At 38.7% G+C, this 21,766-nt stretch overlaps 1 long non-coding RNA gene across 8 annotated transcripts in view; it reads right to left on the reverse strand.

Annotated features, from left to right (window-relative positions):
• The window catches only part of LOC149123713 (uncharacterized), a 593,545-nt gene that overhangs the window by 336,372 nt on the left and 235,407 nt on the right, over positions 1 to 21,766 (reverse strand). For all 8 annotated transcript variants that reach the window (XR_016214009.1, XR_016214013.1, XR_016214007.1 and 5 more), the window contains one exon: positions 10,248 to 10,295. This is a non-coding gene — a long non-coding RNA (uncharacterized LOC149123713). The remainder of the gene's footprint in view (positions 1 to 10,247; positions 10,296 to 21,766) is intronic.

Consider the following 21,766-nt stretch of genomic DNA (forward strand, 5'->3'; position numbering starts at 1 on the left):
TACTTCTCACTAGATCAGCTATAATAAAGGTATTAAAATATAATGTCATTTGGCCGGCACCGTGGTTCAATAGGTTAATCCTCCGCCTTGCGGCGCCGGCACACCGGGTTCTAGTCCCGGTCGGGGCACCAGATTCTGTCCCAGTTTCCCCTCTTCCAGGCCAGCACTCTGCTGTGGCCTGGGAGTGCAGTGGAGGATGGCCCAAGTGCTTGGGCCCTGCACCCGCATGGGAGACCAGGAGAAGCAACTGGCTCCTGCCTTTGGATCAGTGCGGTGCGCCGGCCGCAGCACGCCAGCAGCGGCAGCCATTGGAGGGTGAACCAACAGCAAAGGAAGACCTTTCTCTCTGTCTCTCTCTCTCACTGTCCACTCTGTCAAAAAAAATGTCATTATCAGGAATAAGACAAAAATTCCATAATATAACTTAATATTCAGTTTATATGCATATATCCCCAATTGTTTTAGAAGGTCTATCATGACCCCTTTCTCTTCTACTTAACCAAGATAACAGTAAGGCTAAGTTCACTTGTTTTTATGGCTGTTTAAACTTTTAATAAAACAATCTTTTTCCCAATGTTCACTGCTTTGAAGAATTGACTTGAGTGTTGTTACAGGTGTCTAATATGAAAGATTTATTTGATTATTTTTCCTTGATTTGTTTTAATTGGTTGTTATTATGCATATATTTTCTGTTAAGCAGACATTAGTATTAAAGCCCTAATTGAATATAGGTTAATCATTGGAAGCAAAGATATGTAACAAGAGCTATTGGCTACCAAAATGAGATCATAGTAGGAGGCTTAAAAGGTTGTATAACAGGGTGTCCCACCATTGTTGCCGCAAAATTCAATCACTTGTTAAAATATGACCATTAGGCCTCTGAATTTTAAGGAGTATTTCCCCTTTTGCAATTGCAACTTGTCTTTAGGGTTATTCTTTGGCAAACTGTGAAAAAGTCTGTTTCCAACAAATATTCATCTAATGGTTTCAGCATTGACATATGTCCTTTGAATTCTCAGTCTTTCCATTGGAATTTCCAAAGTATAGTCAAATTTTATTATTTTTGTGTTAATATGTATATTTTTATTGTTTTATTTTTATTTGCATTACTATAAAGGGAACAGATTTCATATTCATAGGTACAGTTCCAAGAAGACAAGTATACATCCTTCCCTCCCATCTTCCTCCTTCCAACCTTTCCCCTTTTCTTCAACTCTAGCAAAGACAATTCTAATCCACTCTATAATCACAGGGTTAATTCACCACTAATCATAATATTCAAGAGGTAAAAAGCAGGAAAACCACAGTTTCACAAGGGCTACAAACAAGTCATATTACAAGATGTCCATTCCATTCCTTTATATTTTCTTTGTATTCTATAATAACTGCCACATTTAAGAGAAAAAACAATATTTGTCTTTTGGGGATTGGCTTATTTCTCTAAGCACAATGGTTTCCAATTGCACCCATTTTGTTGCAAAAGACAGAATTTCATTCTTTTAGATGACTGAATAGTATTCCATAGAGTATATTTATATGTATATTAGTGAGCATTCATCTAAAAGGAGATCCACCTTTGATTCCTCTCATTTGCATATTGAATCACTATAATTACATAGATTTTACTCATTCAAATGTTACAATAATTACACCTTATCCTCACTGTGATGCTCTATATTTCCCCAGTTTGATCAGTGCAAGGGTGCTGCACCTAGTTCCAATGTCTTTTTGATATAACTACTAAGCACTTTTTTGTTTTCTGGTATATTTATTGGTCTCAGTTAACATTATGTTTTCATCTAAACTAGTGGCTTTTAAAGCATGTTCACAAGTTTGGTGGCATTAGTCCCATGAAATGGAAAAGTTCTAGCCCTCTTCCTGTTGGCTATGAGTTGACCTTGGTGATTCTTTTTTTTTTTTTTTTTTTTTTTTTTTTTAACAGATAGAGAACAGAATGATGCTGTGTGATTTCCAGGAGCTGATCATTAAAAGAGGTTCCTGGATTTTTCTTCCTTGAGACGTATGCCTTCATAGTCCTGAGTCAACAAATGAGAAGTCTGATTATCCTGAAGCCACCAAGGTGTGAGAACCACAGGGAAAGGAAAGAGAACCCTTGCTCTCCTGGAGCCCTGCTGCTTAGATCTTTATAGCATTGCTTGCAGGCAGGTGAGTGAGCCTTTACCTGACCCCAGCTTCCAGGCTATGAGTTGTCCCAGCTGATATTGAGTGGAACACCAATGAGTTGCTGCTGCAAAGTTTGGGGAAAACTGCAGATTTGTGAGCATTATCAGTGTTTTTGTTTTGTAAACCAATACTAAGTTTTGCGTAGTTCATTATACAGCATAAACTAGAACAACCTGCAGTCAACTTTCTAAGGAACTCTGTTTTCTTTTAGTTGAAATGGTATTAGAAATAAGATTTGGATGTGATTCTCCCACTGCTACTGGATACTTATGCTTCCAAACCTTTTCAAAAGCAGAGTGCAGAAATTTACTTAGAAAATGAGTTTTCTTTTATATTTCCAGTTACATTTACTTATGAAAGTGTTAAAACTACTTGTGTTTCATTTCCATACTTTTTTAACACCAAAAATTTTTGTTCATAATAATATACTTATTTGCTTCATCCAAGAATGACACAACTTAGTATACAATGTAGTAACACTGACACTGAAAATCCATTACTACTGATGTTACTACTAATAATACATCTATTGAGTTCATTAAAGATTTCTATGTAATTTATCTGCTTTTAGAACATCCTGTTAATGATGGACAATCACAGTACAAAGTTGATTTTTTTTTTTCTGAAACAAGAGTGGGAAACCTTTTTTCTCCCAAGAGCCATTTGGATATTTATCACAAGGTTAAATCATAAAGAATTATCAAACATCAGCATTCAAAATACCGATAACCATTGGGAAGGTGTTGCAACCCAGAGAGTTAAGCCACTGCTAGGGACACCCATGTCCAACATCAGAGTGCCAGTTGGTGCCCTAGTTACTCCACTTCCAATCCAACTTCCTGCTAATGTTTCTTGGGAGGCAGAAGATGATATCTACATGCTTGGGTCCCTAATATTCATGTGCTGGGTTCAGCCTGGCCTAGCCTTGCCTGTTGTGTGCTTTTAGGAAATGAACCAGCAGATGCAAGATCAATCCTTCTCTCTTTTTCTCTCTCTGTCTCTCTGCCTTCCTCCCCTTCTCCATCTGTCAACCTACCTTTCAAGTAGATGAATGTAAGTAAATATACATTTTTCAAAATACCAAAAACCCAACAGAAAAATGAGCAAAATACGTCAATAGACTATTCACATGTGAGGAAGCACAAAGTATATGAGCATTTAAGGTAGCAATTATAACAATATGAAACACAATAAACAGCCATTAATTTCCAAGTGCTCATGTTGTGTCAAGTACGTACTATCCTAAGTGCTTTATATGTATTAATTTACTTAAATCTCACAGAAAGCCCTTTAGTTTGATATTATCATCTCCACTTTACCAATAAAGGATATAACAGATGAGATTATTATAAATGAACATAGATGTGCAAACTGATTTGTCATTTCTGAGGTTAACATTTTTCATCAACCATACATTTGTCTCATAACATAGTGTGTTCCCCAAATCATGAGACCTCTAATATCATAAAATGGGGGAAAAGTATGAATTGTTTCCACCTCCTAATAGCAACCTGTTAAATCCACTTACTACTTTTAAACATTAGGCATTTTTAAGAATTTCTCAGAAATACAGAATATCACATATGCTCAAATATGAAGGTACAAAAGTTTTCATGACAGCATTTCCTAACAGTAAAATCCTATAAGAATTTGAATGTATACCAGAAGTGGCCTAGTTAAATAAACCTATATATAATGAAAAAATGATATCCATATTAAATATGAAGCCCATATCTATGTAATGACTATGGAAAGATTGTAAAGATTTTTAAGGAACAAAGGCAATGTTCATATTCGTGAGAATAGTCTTCGCTCACTTGGATTGTTAGAATAAGTCACCATGTTGCATAAGTACACGAAGTTTCTGGAAGGTTATAAGAAACTTAACATTTGTCTCTGGAGAAGGAAGGAAAGTCTGAGGTAAAAGAGGCATTTGTTCTTCCTTATGCAGGGAATTTTTGCCATATGCAAACAATACTTTTGAGATTTTAAAAGAAAATACTGGAAGAAAATGTAGATGGAGAGACTGATCTGAAACAAAACCAACCTCAAGACAGATAATTAGTCACCCACCGGGCTGCACTGAAGGGAATCACACATCTTACAATGTTGTGTTTGTGTCTTAAAGCTAGACGCAACTTAAATTCTGAGGCTCTCTATTGACCTTTCATTTGCCAGTTCTCATGAGAACTTTCCCTAAAGGAAAGGTAACAGTGTATCTTATATTTGGCTTTATGATAGAGAAATCTGGAATTGTGAGGCGAGTCACAGAATGAATCTCAGTAATTGGAGCTATGGGGGTACTGTTTTTAAGTTCGAGAAATGCTTGGGAAACTCACGGATGTTTTTGTAGACAAGGAAGCCTTCTCAGTAGGCAGGATTCCACTACAGTGGGTTCACTTGCTAAAGCTTCCTCTCAGATATAAATCAACATAAAAAGGAGTTTTTACACAATTTCCCTGGAGACCAAGCTTGTTAAAATTGTTGTTCCCTAACCAAATGTACTTTAGAAGAACTGAAAGACTCATTCCACAGTTATCTCTCAGCCCTTGGGAGAACTCAGTCTCCCACTGAGTTTTGAGCAACTTGTGGGACATATTAGCAGATGCTATCACAGGTCAGTCCTGGACCCAGTGCTGCTTAATGTCCTCCATAAGAGGACAGGCTCACCTACAGCACAGATGGTACCAAGTTGTTAGATACAACACAGCAGATTGGAGACAAGAACAGAATTCAGATTGTTAGTAAACTGGAAAGGTGAGGGAAAAAAATAAGCAGAGGAAGGAAGGTAAATACTAGAGCTACTGAAGGCATGGGCAAAGTAATGGTCAAACTCTGGATGAAGCACAATTTATTACGGTCAAGATTTAGCCAGATACCGCATTCTGTGACATGGAAGAAAACTGTTCTACCAAGAGCTTGTCAGGTAACATAGTGAGGTCTATTTTTATGTCTGGGTTGTAATATGTGCTTGGCAGGGTTTAAAAAACTCAGAAATGATGACTTGACATGGCTGAAAAATATGACCTTGGTAGCTATGCATTCCCTAACAACAGGGGAACATCCTGAGTGATACATCATTTGCAGATGTCATTATTATGTGAACACTGTAGAGTGCATTTACACATATCTAGATGGTATAGGTTGATCACTCTATGTGATCTCTTGACGCAATCAAGAAAAGAAGACAGGGTAAACATGAGATGTATGAGGATGTTGCTGTAAATATCACATGGCACTTTGAAACACAATTAAATGTTTCTAAAAATAAGAGTATACTTTAAAATTATGACAAAAAGTATAAGGCACATAAGAAAATAACATTTATTGTTATTACCAAATATTACATGTTGTACATATATATGAGAATACTTCAGAAGTTCATGAAAAATGGCATTAAAAGCTAAGTTTATTTTGGTGTGAAAAATTCTGAAGCCAATGCACAATTTTTTTTCATAATATACATTTCCCATGAACTTTTTAAAGACTCCTCTTATATAAAGCATATGAAAATGCATTTCTGAAATTGCCTAGTAAGTTTGGGTGAATTAGTACATCACAAAGGCAGAACTTAACATATTGGGAGAGAATAAATCTTCTAAAGGATGGAGCCAGTAAAGAAAAATGAAATCAGTGAGAGAATCTTGAGGAATGCAATTTCTTGCCATAGCCAAATCCCAAAATGATCTTATTCTTGTTTAGCTTTGTAGCCACACCTTACAAATTTCTTTTACTGAATAATTACTATGCAGTAAGTACAATAAAGTTTCTTTTCCAAAATGAACTTGATGGTCTGTGGCATATCAAGCATTGTTTTGTTTGTTTTAAAAAAATCACTGGTTGGCTTGACATGCCATGTTTTATGTTTGCTTGTTCAGTAACTTTACCTATCCCTGTTACTTGGTCTAAGAGCAGGAGTTTACATTCTGGAGAGGAGAATGAAGTTGGAGTTTAGCATATCAAGCCCAGTTGGTAAAAGGATAGGCAGGTTGGTAATAAGAATTAGAAAAAAGCACACTGGGCATGTGTAACATGTGTATTATACATTGTTTAATTCTTAATTCACCCATGGGATTTGGTATTAACCCCATTTTACAGAATAGGAAAGAGAAAGTAAGCAATTTTTCCTAGATCAAACAGCTAGCACTCAATTGAATACTCACAGACAATGAGGTAGCATGAATTGGAACTCACCCATGGAAATACCAGGGCTAAAGCTCAGGAGATTCAGCTATTGGAAATGACCATTCAAAGCAGGAATTAGCTACTAAAAGCATATGCCCAATCCTTTGAGTGTTGGAGAACAAGTGAGAATCACAAGTAACTGGGAAAGAAATATGCCAGGCACTATAAATTTGTGCAAATGAATTCACAGCTGATGCTTGCAATAGAATTACAGTACCTGCATGGGTCCTTTTAAATAACATCTCCAGATAGCATTTGCATTCTATGTTTGTGATAATTAGCCATTTTGAAAGGTAGTGTTGGTGGAGATAATTACACAACCACACAGATATTTATAGTTCCCTATACAATAATAGGTGAGCAGAACACTTCACTTTTCAATTAATGACTGTTTAAATGGTAGCCTGAACCACTGGATCAACTCTCTTGTTGAGATAATATGCCTTTGCAAAATAACTGCAGGAATGCAGAGAAATGCCCCTGGAAAGTGTGCAATAATGCCTAATAGTAGGAAATTTGGTTCACAATAACATGACCTAGGGTTGATGTGCATAAGCACAGGAGGTCTTCTTTCTTGTTGCAATAGAGGGCTCTATAATCAACAAATATTTTTTGAGAATTGTGTTATATATTAAATGTTACTGGGGATACAATGATGAAAAAATAGTCATTATCCTTGAAGGGCTTACAATATATAACTGGAAATCTCAAACACTAGGGTAAGAAAAGTGTAATACAAAGTGATAAATACACACCCAGCATCCTCCCAGAGCAATCACTATGGATTGAGGGTAACATGGGAAGGAGCCCATAGACTGGGAAGAAAGAGATAAACAAAGTTAATCCAGGATGGAAAGTATGGAGAATATTTAGGTCACGGTGACCAGACAAGTCTGATTCAAAGGAAGGACTCGCAGTAGACAACAAAAGAACTTGCAAGTTGAGTGCTAACGTGGGTCTATGTTGAAAGTCTGGCCTCAATTCATTGAATACATTTATACAAAGATGATACAATAAAGCATTTTAGGAAGATGGTGGGGTTCTGAACACATAAAATAGTTCATTCCTGTAATTCTTTTTCCTCTTCCAATCTGGAAAAACAATGTACCTGAAATCTACGTCTCAATGAAATGATCCCTTTTTGTTTTCTATATTTTCAGATTCCTTCCATGCCTCAAATGATTCTTCATAATCCAAGGAAAAATGAATTTATTATTTTTTTTTTTTTTTTGGACAGGCAGAGTGGACAGTGAGAGAGAGAGAGAGACAGAGAGAAAGGTCTTCCTTTGCCGTTGGTTCACCCTCCAATGGCCGCCGCGGCCGGCGCGCTGCGGCCGGCGCACCGCGCTGATCCAATGGCAGGAGCCAGGAGCCAGGTGCTTTTCCTGGTCTCCCATGGGGTGCAGGGCCCAAGCACCTGGACCATCCTCCACTGCACTCCCTGGCCACAGCAGAGGGCTGGCCTGGAAGAGGGGCAACCGGGACAGAATCCGGCGCCCTGACCGGGACTAGAACCCGGTGTGCCGGCGCCGCTAGGCGGAGGATTAGCCTAGTGAGCCGCGGCGCCGGCCCGAAAAATGAATTTATTAAGTAAGCTGTAATTATCACACTATTCTCCACCTCACATTCAGTGTTTATTTATTTATTTATTTATTTATTTATTTATTTTGACAGGCAGAGTTAGACAGTGAGAGAGAGAGACACAGGCAGAAAGTTTTTCCTTCTGTTGGCTCACCCTCCAAATAGCCACTACAGCCGGTGCGCTGTGCCAATCCGAAGCCAGGAGCCAGGTGCTTCCTCCTGGTCTCCCATGCGGGTGCAGGGCCCAAGCACTTGGTCCATTCTCCACTGCCTTCCCGGGCCACAGCAGAGAGCTGGACTGGAAGAGGAGCAACCGGGACAGAATCCGGTTCCCCAACCGGGACTAGAACCCGGGGTGCCAGTGCCCCAGGTGGAGGATTAGCCTAGTGAGCCACGGTGCCGGCCCACATTCAGTTGTAATTTCAATTCATATCCATTTGTGCAAGAAAAACTGGCCCATCTACTAGTTTTATATTTTTTCATCTAAAACTACAAGTGAAGATATTAATTCGCTTGGTAAATTCTCTTGTTTAATTTTTTAAACAGCTGTAGGCCATATAACTCATAACAGCTATGTTAGACCTCCAGGAATGAATTACAGCCACCCATTTATTCAGGTTGAATATCTATGAATAATGATTTTCTTCTACAGCAATTATTGTTGAAATTGGATAGGAGGAAACTGATTTCAAGTAACAAGTTGATTAGTGGGAAGATGTATCTAAAACATATAGCCAGTGTCTGGCTCAGAATAAGAGGCTACGGACACAACCCTGACCATTTGGCTAGTCCGTAGGCTGTAACTCTCAGACTCCTTGGATTATAGATATACCTCTGCTCCACTTTGGAACCCAGATAATCTGAAAAGCTAAATCACCAGCATCCACTGGAAGTGTAGCACTAGCCTCCTGATCCAGAGACAGAAATTCCCAAAAGGACTCTGAGTGACCCCATGTGGATGGTCTTATAGGAAGTGAAACCCAATGTTTTGCTGGACCGCTTTAGATCACCAATAAAAACATAAGGATATAATCAAAAGAGAGAATCTTATACTGAAATTTATCTTAGGAATGAAAAAATCTTAAACAGCTCTGAACGTTGTAATCAGTATTTTTTTTTGTTTCTACTATTGTTTTGGAAAAGGAATATACTAATAAACAGGGAGAATCAGGAGCTAGGACAAGAGACAGAGATACAGCAGTCCAGCCACACAGTGTGGGTGATTCTCCCACACCAGGAAACATCTTACAGGTGGCACTTCGAGGCTGAGTGCTAAGTCCAAAAGGCGCTGTCTCTGCGTGACCCAAGTCCCTAAGAGTAACTCTGGGCCAAGTTTTACAAAGACCATCAACAAGGTTGGAAATACTGAGGACCCAAAGGCAAAAACCCAGAAAAAAATGTTAGGAAGTAATTTACTTAGAAGCATGGTTAGAGAAACCAGAAGACGGCAGAGAGGACTGATATCAGTAGGCTGTAGACAACAATAGAAGCAGCTGAATTACAAGGATGGCAAGAGAGGGCTCAAAAGAAAAATTCACCGAGAGCATCATGTTACATCTTAATCACCCAACAACCTCCAATCCTTTATCTTTCACTGTCTCTCTTTGACACGCCTTTTAGCATCCCATCGAGTGTTTCCTAAGCCCGTTCTGTTGTGAATTTTCACAATCAAGTTCTAATTTTAAGTCTTAAAAACAAATGGTGATTTTACAAAGAGGAACTTGTCTTCCTATAGTCAATTGAGAATAGAAATACACTGTGTACATAGCAAGCTATTTCTCGAAATGCTATATAAAATCAGGTGCCTAAAAATATATTCTATCATTTTCAAGCATGTCAAGTGGTTATAACATGTCAGATTGTTACTTTGAAAATGATTGTGATATCAAAAATGAAAGATTAGGATTCCAGGTGGAAAAGAGGCAGTGATGGCCAGGGGAGATTTTGATCTATAAAAGATAGTATCTCCATATTAATAGCCTCAAGAGAGAAAAGCCAGAAAGAAAAGCCATGGGCAAAAAAACCCACTTGATATGGAACAGATTTTGATCTGAACTAAAAGGCTTTTCAGAGTTTTAGATGTCAAATCAACATCTCTTTAACCCTGAAAATGTAGGAACAGACTGTAATTGATTAATTCAACCATTTCAAATAGCAAACATCCCTAGGAGAACTTTTCTAATAGGGCAAAGAGAAACAGGGAGCCATAAAGTCTTAACAGTGTATTTCTAGAAGTACATAATGAAGAAAAGAGAAGCGAAAATTAAGACACAGAACATGCCAGCAATCCAACTCACCAAATGCTGTCAGCATCCCTCATCCCAGCAAGAAAAAATAAAGGGATCCTGGTAAACAAAAAGAGGAAAATGCTTGTGAGTCAGAATGCACTGTCTTTGAGATTTAAGGGAAACATTCTCCCTGGGGCATCATCATTGCTCCTCTTAATGTGGACTAAAGATATTCAAGGGAAATAACCCACCTGCTTCATATTTTTCTGTGCCAAAGTCTGGCTTATTTAAGACACAATGGTTTTTGTTGATTGTTTTGTTGTTATTTTTGTTTCCGGTTTTTAGGTTTAATATTTATTCATTTATTTGGAAGGTAGGACTTTATATAAAGAGCCAGAGACAGAGAGAGCAAGATCTTCCATCCACTGGTTCACCCCACAGATGGGAGCAACAGCCATGGCTGAGCCAGGCCAAAGCCAGAAGCTTCATCCTCATGGGTGGCAGGGACCCCAAACACTTGGGCCATCTTTCAATACTTTTCTCAGGCCATCAGCAGGGAGCTGGATTGGAAGTGGAGTAGCTGGGACATGAACTGACACCTATATGGGATGTGCGAGGGGTGGTTTTACCCTGTATGCTGCAATGCCAGCCTGATTTTTACTTTTAATTTTAGGAAATCAAGTGTAAACATAGTTATGGGACCTCTAGGTATGGTACTTTGTATTCATTTAAACATGTCAGCTTATGGATAAGTCAAGATGAGCTACAAAGGGGAAATTTATTAGTTCAAGAATGGACAACTTCAGATGACAGTGTAATTTCTGCTGTTAATTTCTGATGCTGGGTGGCTGAGACAATTTACACAACTCTCTATTCTTATCTATCTCCTAGACTGCAAAGGAGGAATAATTTTCCCAGCCCCAACCTTATAACCATACAATATGACTTAATAAGATAATGGTTCTTAAGGGATTTCAATAACCTGAAAGAGAGAAGCAATAAAACATATCTTATTATCATCAACATATGCATTTTAGAATAATTATTTTAATGGCTCAATTTTCTCCCATAATAATGAGGATTACAATCTTGGCTAATTTAACTGGGGAGTGTCTTTCATGCTTCAGTTACTATACATAAGAACCAAATAAAAGACATTTTTCCTTTCTTCCTCTCTCTCCTTAGCTTCTTCTCCTTCCTTCCTTTAGTTGCTAAGGCTATTTTTATCATTTGCTCCCTCTCTTGGGGAAAGGGCATTTTTGCCTCCTATAACCATGTACCTGCTGAAGTAACTTTATACAAATTTTACGTGTCTTAAGCTCCTGTGGTTCGCCCCTATGCAGACTTCCACTGCTTGCTCTCAGTGGCTCCAAGACGCTGCTGTGATGCGGCCTCTCTCCTCACCCTGCTCTCATGTGCTGTCTGTGCTGGTGAACATACATTCAGAACAGCATCTGTGGAGCTTATTTTTATCCAGCTTGGCTTTGAAGGAAGGAAAAAGAACACAGCCGTGGAAAACAGAGGGTCTAGCTGTGCCATTGAAAGAGCCAGAGCTTTGAAGTACTGAAAATAATAATATGTTTTTATGTGTGATTTTCAGAAAGTGGTGAAAAACTCCCCTAAGAATTTTGGAATATTCAAAGGCAAAATGATTGCTGACATGATAAGGAGTTCAGTACAAATTGTGGCATCCACATGGTTCTTTATCATGATGGAGTTGATACTGATGTTCGGGATATAATCTAGCCTAAAAGAAATGGGTTTATTGGAGTCAAGATGTTCTGTGGTTGATGAATTCTTGGCCTACGACAAGAAGTCACTCAAGGATTAGTAGCAGTGAGCTCCAGTTATTCCTTGCTGCTGACTTTGTCTATTCTTGGACATTTTGTTCAGCAAACACTTAGTGAGCACATCTTACGTGCCAGACAAAATGCTAGGAACCTAAAGAACAGTAGATTTCCTTTCCCTGTTCCAGTCACTGGATAAAATTCTTATTCATATACTTTTTTAAAGATATTTTATAAATTTAGTAAATAAATTATGTGAGGCTTATATAAAAGAACTCTGGTGGCCAATCTTAGTGGACAAATAAATATAACATTTCTTCAAAACATGGCAAAGAAGTAAAGTATGCATTCATAAAACTACAGTGAAGAATTAATGTAAGTGCTACATGGGAAATACAAAATAGTAATTCAATGGTAGTTCCAGAGAATTAAGAGATAGCTTGCAGCTAAAAAAGAATGCCCCATGAAATAGGTATTTTTTGTCTCTCCATTGAAATACAGACATATGATTTAATCTGAGAGAAAGGTAGTGTAGAGAAATCCACAAAGAGAAATTCATGACAAATATATAGACAAGAATGTATAATACAGAATTCAGCAATAACATACGGGCAGCTTGTATTGTCTTATGTGTTTCATAACAGGAACAATGGAGAAGTCTGAAAACAGTGCATTGTTTTAAATAACGAATCTCAACTCAGTTTAACGGAAACAAATGGGGCCACATATGCTGGATTGACTCTTCTCAACTCTTGAGTCTCTCCTCAGATACCCTGTTTGGTTCCAGTTGTTCTGTTATTCTCTTTTTTGTTCCATAATATTTTGTAAATGAAAAATGACTGTGATACATTTACTTTTTTGCTTTTTATTGTCTTCCTCTTCCTTTTACATTAAAATCCATAGGGACAGAAATACAATCTTTTGTTGATCATTCTGTAACAAGCATGTAGGGAACACTCAACAAATGCACCTTGTATATTTACTAAAAAAATTCTTCCAAGTGATATTTTCAGAACTTTTTCATGATGATCAGGTAGACTGAGGAGAGGGAAGAACTTGAGTCTGCAGGGGCAGAAATTCTGGTCATATACAGAAGAATATACAGATGATCAAGGAGGAGAGCTGAGACAGGAACAGAACAGTGGGTTTCGGAAAAGGAGAATCAATCAAAATTATATTTGGAGAGCAAATAAATGAGAATAAGGATATCTCAAACTTCATATTTGAGGGTTTAGGAAGATAGAGATCTCATTGGGGAAGAATGGAGAAAGTCAGAACAGGGGATTATTTGGGGAATAAGACAGTAAGTGTGTAAGACATATTGAGTATTAGATACCAAGAGAATACACAGGGGACATACTCAGCAGGAGCAGGAAACTCCAGACTGAGGCTGTGACGTTGGGTAGGTCTGGAGATACAGATCAGAGGTCATCTGATCTGAGATTGTGCAGCCTAATGGATGATATCACCAAGAGTGAGAAAAAGAGAACTGAGCAGAGAGTAGCAGCCAAGACAATGGGGAATGTCTACACCAAAAAACTGGGAAGAAGGATAAGAGCAACAAAAGGGATAGAGCTCACAAACTCCAAGAATTATAATAATCTGGGCCCATTTTAGTCATCTACACTTTGTAATAACTTGCAATGATAATAGCATCTAAAACCCCACCCGTCGGGCCCTGATGGCTACTGTTTACTTTTATTCACATTTTAGAGATACCAACTGCAAGTCCAAACATCTGCATCATGGTAGTTGAACCAACAGTTGGTTTGGGGACTTTTGGATTCTCCATAACCGCTATTGGCCTTCCAAAGTCATTCTGTGAGAAATAGATAATCTCAAAAAAACTCTAAGTTGGTTGTGTAACTGCAACTCCCAAGAGGAACAAAAATAAAATTGCCTTGAGTATCAGTCTCACAACTTGATTACCCTTTCTGTTGAGCCAATAGGTGGACAGTCTGCAGTTGCACTGGAGTACAGGGAGGTGCAGCCTTAGCTAAAGAGGCCCAGTGGGCTATGAGAAGAAGGAGCAATCCCTTCCTGTGTAATGATCTGTGCACTTGGTAGCTGACAGGGGTAAGTTGGCCTTATTGACCATCTTCCCTCAGAGATTGACTAAAATCAACTTGCCTGAGCATGCACATGTCTTTTAATTGAGCTCTTACTAGTAAGATAGCATCCTGTGGACAAGAGGTTAGAGCAAAGGTCACCTGTGGCCCATTCTCACTGACTTCTCAGATGAGTCAGTTATTTTGGTTGCTCCTTACTTCCTCTACCTATAATAATGAACTCCCAGGATAGGGGCACTAATAAGTCACTTAAGCTTGATCATCTAGGAACGTGGAAAGTATTTTCATGGGGGGACTGACAGTGGTAAATGAAATATACCAGGTTGTGGTCTTTCTTGAAGGCAGCCCTAGAAACTATGGAGACCCCTCCCAGTTCCTTCTAGAATGTTCATTTTTTACAGACTGATAAATCTTTAGAAATCCTTCTTAGTAATTAGGAAGTTAATAAATCAAATTGACAGTGTTAATCGATACATGAAGCTACAGTAGCGACCTCATATTTGAAACAAGGGGAATTTCAGCAGTAAATCTTTTGCAGTATTTTGGAGCTCTGTTCCAAACTACAATGATAGTTCACAGTCTTGTCAAAGACTACAATCAATTATTTCATAGATTTCACTGGTATAATTCCTGGGATAGTACAATGTTAGCCTGTAATCAGAGAGTTTCAATAGCTAATCAGAGGTTATAATTGAAGAAAATCAAAGTAAGGCTTGCTTTTGACAAGGAATGATACTTTGCTCTTGAGTTTCAAGAGGTGATGCAAATACTTTAGAAAAGTTTATAGCACCACTTTTGAAAGAAACTTAGAAAATCTCAACTTATTATTCTTGAGACAACTTCCAGTGGAAGCACAGGAGAAAGCAGTTACTGGGTGGTATAGTATATAGATTCAGCACAGCAAATGCTATACAGCTACTTTTCTTTCTTAAAAGAGGTCCTTTATTTCACTTTCATGCATGCATTTTGGAAATAATAATTAAGCTACCAATCCCACACTGGAATAAAACCACTGGGCTGGAGGTCAAGCTATGCCAGCAATGGTTCTGGCTGGCAGTGGTAGCTTAAATTACTTTCGCTTTCTGTAAACTGAGGTGGTTGTTCTAGCACAGGTCTCTCAACCATGGCACTACTCACATTTTAGCCTGGGAAATTCTTAGTTATGGTTGGCTGTCTTGTGACTTGGAGAATGTTTAGCAAATCTGAATTCTGCCCACTAGATGTAAGTGGTAAACCCTTTCAGAGTTACAACAACCAAAAATATCCCTAGGTCTCCAACTTTTCCAAATATCCCTTAAGAAGATGGAGGGCAGGAATAAACTTGGAGTGAAGAACCAGTGCTTTATAAAACATCAAAAAACTTGCCCTATCATCTCATTTTTTTTCTCTTGTATTAACACTGCACACTGGGGGATGTGATCCTTCATCAAGTCATTAACTGAAGTCCCCAGAACTCAGGACTACACTTGGTTTGAGCCAAAAACTACCTATATGATATCTGTCACAAGTTGATTTTATACTTTTGCTCTTCCTTATGGTTGTATTTGCTCAAAACTTTGTTGCTACAAAATCTGTTTTTCTCTATTGTTGGCTTTATTGTTGTAGTCTGTTAAAGTGGAACCTTGCAACTGATTAGATGTCCTGGAGTGTTGATCTCTGGGAGACAGCTTCTATTCATTGTTTTGCTTTTCATTTAGAGTCACTCGGAAGACTCATCTTCCAAAAGAGCTTAAGGTTCAAGGAATCTTTTACCATGTCCTGACTAGAAATGATAAATCTCTGGGAAACTTCACTGGAAAAATATATTAAAGGTACATGTCAATTTTCAACAATTTGTGTCTTTTCTGTTGATGGCTTGAAGTAAGAAAAAGAAATGTGGGAAGCAATGGAATGTGGATAATCATGTGGTGTTTTAAAACGGTAGTTTTATCATTTATCCATTAAATGTTTCTTTCACTTGTTTGATAATCACTGAACTATACATGGTGCTAAGTCCTTGTTTCAAAACAGTATGTTTCCCAAAATAATTAAAATTGGGGGTTCAAACAGGTATTTATGCACCTGTGTTCATAGTATTCACAATAGCTGTAGGTGGAAACAACTTGTATGTCCATTGACAGGTGAGTAGATGAACAGAATGTTTTATACACACACACACACACACACACACACAATAATGGAACATTATTCATCCTTCAAAAGAAATGAAATGTGGGGCTGGTGCTGTGGCACAATGGGTTAAGCTTCTGCCTGCCGCACCGGCACCCTATATGGGCACTGGTTCTAGTCCCAGCTGTTCCTTTTATGATCTAGCTCTTTGCTATGCCCTGGGAAAGCAGAAGATGGCCCAAGTTCTTGGGCCCCTGCACCCACTTGGGAGACCGGGAAGAAACTCCTGGCTCCTGTCTTCAGATCTGCACAGCTCTGGCTGTTGCAGCCATTTGTAGAGTGAACCAGTGGATAGAAACCTTTCTCTCTGTCTCTCCCTCTCAGTGTCTCTAACTCTACCTCTCAAATAAATCTTAAAAAAAAGGAGGGATATGTACATATGTACTACACCATGGATAAATTTTGAAACCATTATACTATGGGAAATAAGCTAGAAACAGAAGAACAAAGGTTGTATTATTGCACATCAAGTAGCTCCCAGAAGCAAATTTATAGAGACAGATAGTGGAATAGAAGTTATCAAAGGCTGTGAGTAGGAGGGGATAGGGAGCTGTTCAATGGGTATAGGATTTCAGCTTGGAATGATGAAAATGTTCTAGACAGGGTTGTGATGGTTATAAAACATTGTGAATATACTCAGTGCCACTGAACTATAGACTTAAAAGGGGTTTAAATGGTGAATTAAATGATTTAGACATTTTACAATAAACAAGTACAAAATCAAACTGTAAAACCAAATCTAGGATAATTTTTTTTCTCTGAAAGTGTATAAAATAAAAAGAGGTTGAATATAAATGAGATAAGCACAATAAACTGTTCCAGGAGCAACAAAGAAGGGGATTAACAGTCTCTGCTATAATTCAGTGCAAACATAGATCAAAGTTAGGAGATTCTAAGATTTTTATAATCAATTAATACTTTGCATGTATCATTTTCTTAATGACAGCCTGGTGCATGGTGACCAAGGCTGTTCTTAGACACTGACACAGAGAACCTGAAAGCCCAGAAAGGCAGTACCTACAGCTGAAGCCCAGAGCCAGGTACAGAAAACTCTAGAAATGTGGGCAAGTGGAACAAGGAACAAATTCAAGTCACCTTGGATACCAGTATGTAGATTGCATTTATGGACGCATTGTGCTGTTGTGTTCCTAGCTGTCACAGAAGATGCCAGTTCATACAGTCTGAATAAACTAATTATTCCAGGTTTGAGCTTTATTAACCAGCTGTGCCATACAATGTTACCTGAGACACAGTGGTTAATTTGGTTGTGTTTCTGGAGAAGAAACTACTGAATATTAAGGATAAATTCAAGTTTTCAGACAAAGAGGCAAAAAGATACTTCAGGCCCAGGAGACTATGTGAGAGAAGTGATTGAACTATGAAAGCATGCAGGGAAGACCACCGTCACTGTACCTTAGCCACTGTGCATGGGGAGGGAAGAGGGGGAGGAGAGAGGGGGAAATGAGCATGTGATGCTAGGGTGGTGACAAAACTTGAAGCTAAGCTAATTACAAGTTGTAAGATGTCACCCTTTGCTTTTTATCCTTTAATTTATTTATTTGAAAGGCATAGTTAGAGAGAAAGAGAGAGAGAGAGGTCTTTCATCTGTTGTTTAACTCCCAAAATGCCTCAATGGCCACGGCTGGGCCAGGTCAAACCAGTAGCTTCATCTGGGTCTCCCACATGGGTTCAGGGACACATAGATTTGGGCTATCTTCCACTGCTTTTCCCAGGTTTGTTAGCAGAGACCTGGGTTAGAAGTGGAGCAACAGGTACACAAACCGGCATCCACATGAGATGCCCATAGGGAATTCCAGATGGCAGTAGTGGATTAACCCATTATGCCACAATGCCAACCCTGCCTCTTAGCTTTTGTAACTACCCAATCACCTTATTAAGGTGATTATCTATATAGAATTATCTATATATTGATTTGCTCCCATACCAACTAATAACCATGTACTTATTTAATATGCATTGAATATTTCTAAATTTTGTTTCAAGCAAATTTACTAGACTATGGGGAGTGTTGGATTTCTTAATCTGTGCTCCAGGTTGAGACACCAGCAAAATAAAAACACAAGGAAACATTCCAGATCCTTCAGCTTTCTTTTTGGTTTTTGAGGGTGATGGTGTTATTTATTTGAAAGGAAGACAGAGAGACATAAAGAGAGAGAAAGAGAGCGATCTTCCATCTGTTAGCTCATTTCCCAAATGCCAAATAGCTGGGCTGGGCTAGTCCAAAACCAGGAGCTGGAAACTCAGTGTGTATCTCTCACATGGCTAGCAGGGACTCAAGTACTTGGCCATAAATTGAAGCCTCCCAGGGTATACATTATGATGAAATTGGAATCAGGTGTGGGATTTGAACCCTGACACTCCAATATGGGATAGGGGATTTCCAAGTGACACTGTAACTGCTGCACCAAATACCAACAGACTTTCTTCAGCTTTAAAATGATAATGTTAATGCTACTTCCTGGGGATCTTGTGACGATTGGCTGAAACAAATGCTAAACACATTTCATAGTGTAGATGTGCAGCTAATGCGCCATTCAAGGTAACTATTAGCCATGTTCCTCTAAAACAAAATTGAAATTGAACCTGTCACAATCAAGACCAGTAGGGGAAAAAAAAAAGTCCTTTTAAGCAAGCAATCACTAAAATCACGCATATAGGAATCAAATACCTTAACTGAAACTGGTAAATGGAGATCTACTTAAAGAACCTTTACAGGATCAGAAATCATTCTTTCAGAATGGATCCTTTGATTATAAATTAGAATCACCTATATTGCATAAACCACACCATCTATATTTCAAGATCCAGATTCTTTAAACTGAACAAGAAGGTAAAATCACTGACAAGGCATTCTGAGTACAGAACCTCTAGATTTTATGATACTTATTTATGCCCATAGTTAACTGGTCAGTCCATTTTTTCTTTATAACATTCTGCCTTTATTGAGGCTTTAAAGTCCTCAACTTCTTTTTCAGGGTAACAGAAGGAAGGAGAAGAACCTTCTTTTTACAGTAATGTTTTATCTGCTTTCAAAATATTTAACTACATTACAATGACATCTGTCGTAAGCAGGTTAGACAGTCTGGGAGCTAACACAGTAAACTCTAAGGTTTATGACTCAACTGATTCAATTGGTAAAAGTGTCAGCAGGGGGCTTCTACCAACCATGAGCACCCATGTGGGGTGGCCAATGGTTAATGTCTATGGGCATGGGATTCAAACTGTGATCCCCATGGCAGCAGGATCAGCACCCTGGAGAGCTTGTTAGAAATGGAGGATCTGGGGCCCTGCACAGCCATGCCAAATCGTATCTGTATTATAGAATCCCCAGGTGAATTTCTTGCATGGTACATTTTTAGAAACTTCTCAAACTTTTTACAGTAAGATGTTAGACTGGTTCTGTTCTCTGATGTACCTTAGAATCCCTTAGGGAGCTTTATAAATTTCTAGAAACTGCACTCCTGAACAATGACTTCAGAATCTTAGGGAATAGAAATTCTGTGTATTTAGAAACAAACAAAAAAATCACCAGGTGATGACAATGTGCAGCTAAGGTTAATTTGCTCTTAGACCTGATGTACATCCTGATTCACTGGAGGATTTGAGAGAGGCAGCCTGCTGGGCCCACCCTCTGAGTTTGAGTCTGTAGGTGAAGAATGGAGCCCAGGGGCTGCTCATGCTGTTGGTCCAGAAATCTACCTGTGAAAACATAGGTTCTGCAGGGCAAGCTCTCACTTTGATCTCATGGGCATTGATTAATGTCAGTGGCTTGATTCAGGGGGGTGATTGAAATAGCTTCTGCAGGTGTATGCTTTTGAAGTTGGGGTCCCCACTGTAGTCAGACAAGTTTAGATAGCTCTTTATTTTTTTAAGGTATATAATGGGAGAGAAAAATAGCAAACACATATTAAACACAAACATTTTGCTCTTTTTGTGTGTGTGTGTAAAACATAACTGCCTAGCTGATCTCATGTTCTGAGATGTGATTCCTAACAACTTTCTTCCTTACAAGCTTAATTCTTTACAATTTTTTGGAAAGAGTTCAGGTTTGTTCAAATTAAGCCCCTTCATTTTTATGTGGTTGGCATATTTCTGAATACAGACCCATGGAACTCGTTTATAATTCTGAAGGGGGCTAGAAGTAGCTGAAACGCTAAGTTGCATTGTTCAAAGGATTTGCATCCATTTTGCCAGAATTCACTGGACCTCAGGCTGCATGTGTGCATCTGCCTCTAAAAGATTTTTCAATCATGCTTCTTATTTTCTATTCCTGCAGAACTTTGCCTCTAACAAGTCTTGTAAATAGTTTTTTAAATCTTGACTCCAGTAAATTTGCAGTAGTATGAATTTTCTGGGAAGTAACTGTTCTCTGATTTTATAATAGACTTTCAGAGAAAGGTATCAAAGCATAAAGGATTCCTGTTTAGCATAAATTCATCCCATTTTACAGAAGATAACACCAAGTCACTAGAGGGGTTTATCTGTTCTTCCTGCAGATATGTAGCATAATTACTCAGCAATTTTACTAACCAGGTTAATATAACTGGAAATGAAATCATGTTGGCTTTGTTTTCAGCACAGCAATGAGGTAAAACCCAAGCAAAATGAGAGTCAATCATCCAGGGATTGAGAACAAGGGCTTTTTTTTCTGATGGATGGAGAGTGGATTGTTGGTAGCTATCTGTCACACGCTTCAGTCCACACTGTGGCTGTGCCCATGAGTTATGTAGTGTGTCTGAACACCATGTGTGTCACGACTAAAAGAATCCAGTGGAAAGAACGGTCCTGTGATGCCTATTGATAGCAGCTGCTGTGAGCTGAGCAAGGCCGAGACTGAGAGGTGTCAATAATATCATGGAAGAGCAGCCTCGTTTTTCAGCTGTTTCTATACCTCACTGCTCTGGAGGAAGCCAGAGGAGCCAGGAGGTAAGGATGAAAGTTAAAGATGTGCTGTTGGCTGGTGGGTTTGGCAGAACCAGAATCAGAACAGGAGTGTTAAGAAAAGAACATGTGGGTAGGCAGGAATCCCTAAAGATCTGTCTGCCACACTGCTTTGCTTTCTTGAAGCAGTAAAAACCTTGACAAATTGAACAGAATCATCTGTGAACAATGAGAGGCAGGCCATAGGATCACAGCATCATCACATCCGAGGCCTTTCATCTGGCAAAGGGCCTTTGTACATCTATAATCTGTCCATGCAGTGACTTGCCCTAAACGGAGATAGTGAGAGCAAGAGATTGCTTGGAAATACCCATTGGGAAAGTCACAAAGGAGTAACAAGGGTTCTGTCATCATCCTGGGATTTCTAAATTGTCAGGATATTGCAATCCCTCTACTTCTTCCCACCAAGGATCCAATTATCTAGTCTATTCTTTAGGATCTGAACAGCCCGGTCCTGTGATTTCATTATATATCAGCAGGAAGGACCAAAGACTTTCCTGAGGTTGTTTGTTCTTAGAATAAAAATATCCCTGCAGTAGGGTAGCCAAGTCTGCTGTCCAGACTCCCAGCAACCCCAGGTCCATTTGCGTGGACACTTGGT

This window comes from Oryctolagus cuniculus, chromosome 10, assembly GCF_051225735.1.
Source record: "Oryctolagus cuniculus isolate XC-2025 breed Fujian yellow rabbit chromosome 10, ASM5122573v1, whole genome shotgun sequence".
NCBI lineage: Eukaryota > Metazoa > Chordata > Mammalia > Lagomorpha > Leporidae > Oryctolagus > Oryctolagus cuniculus.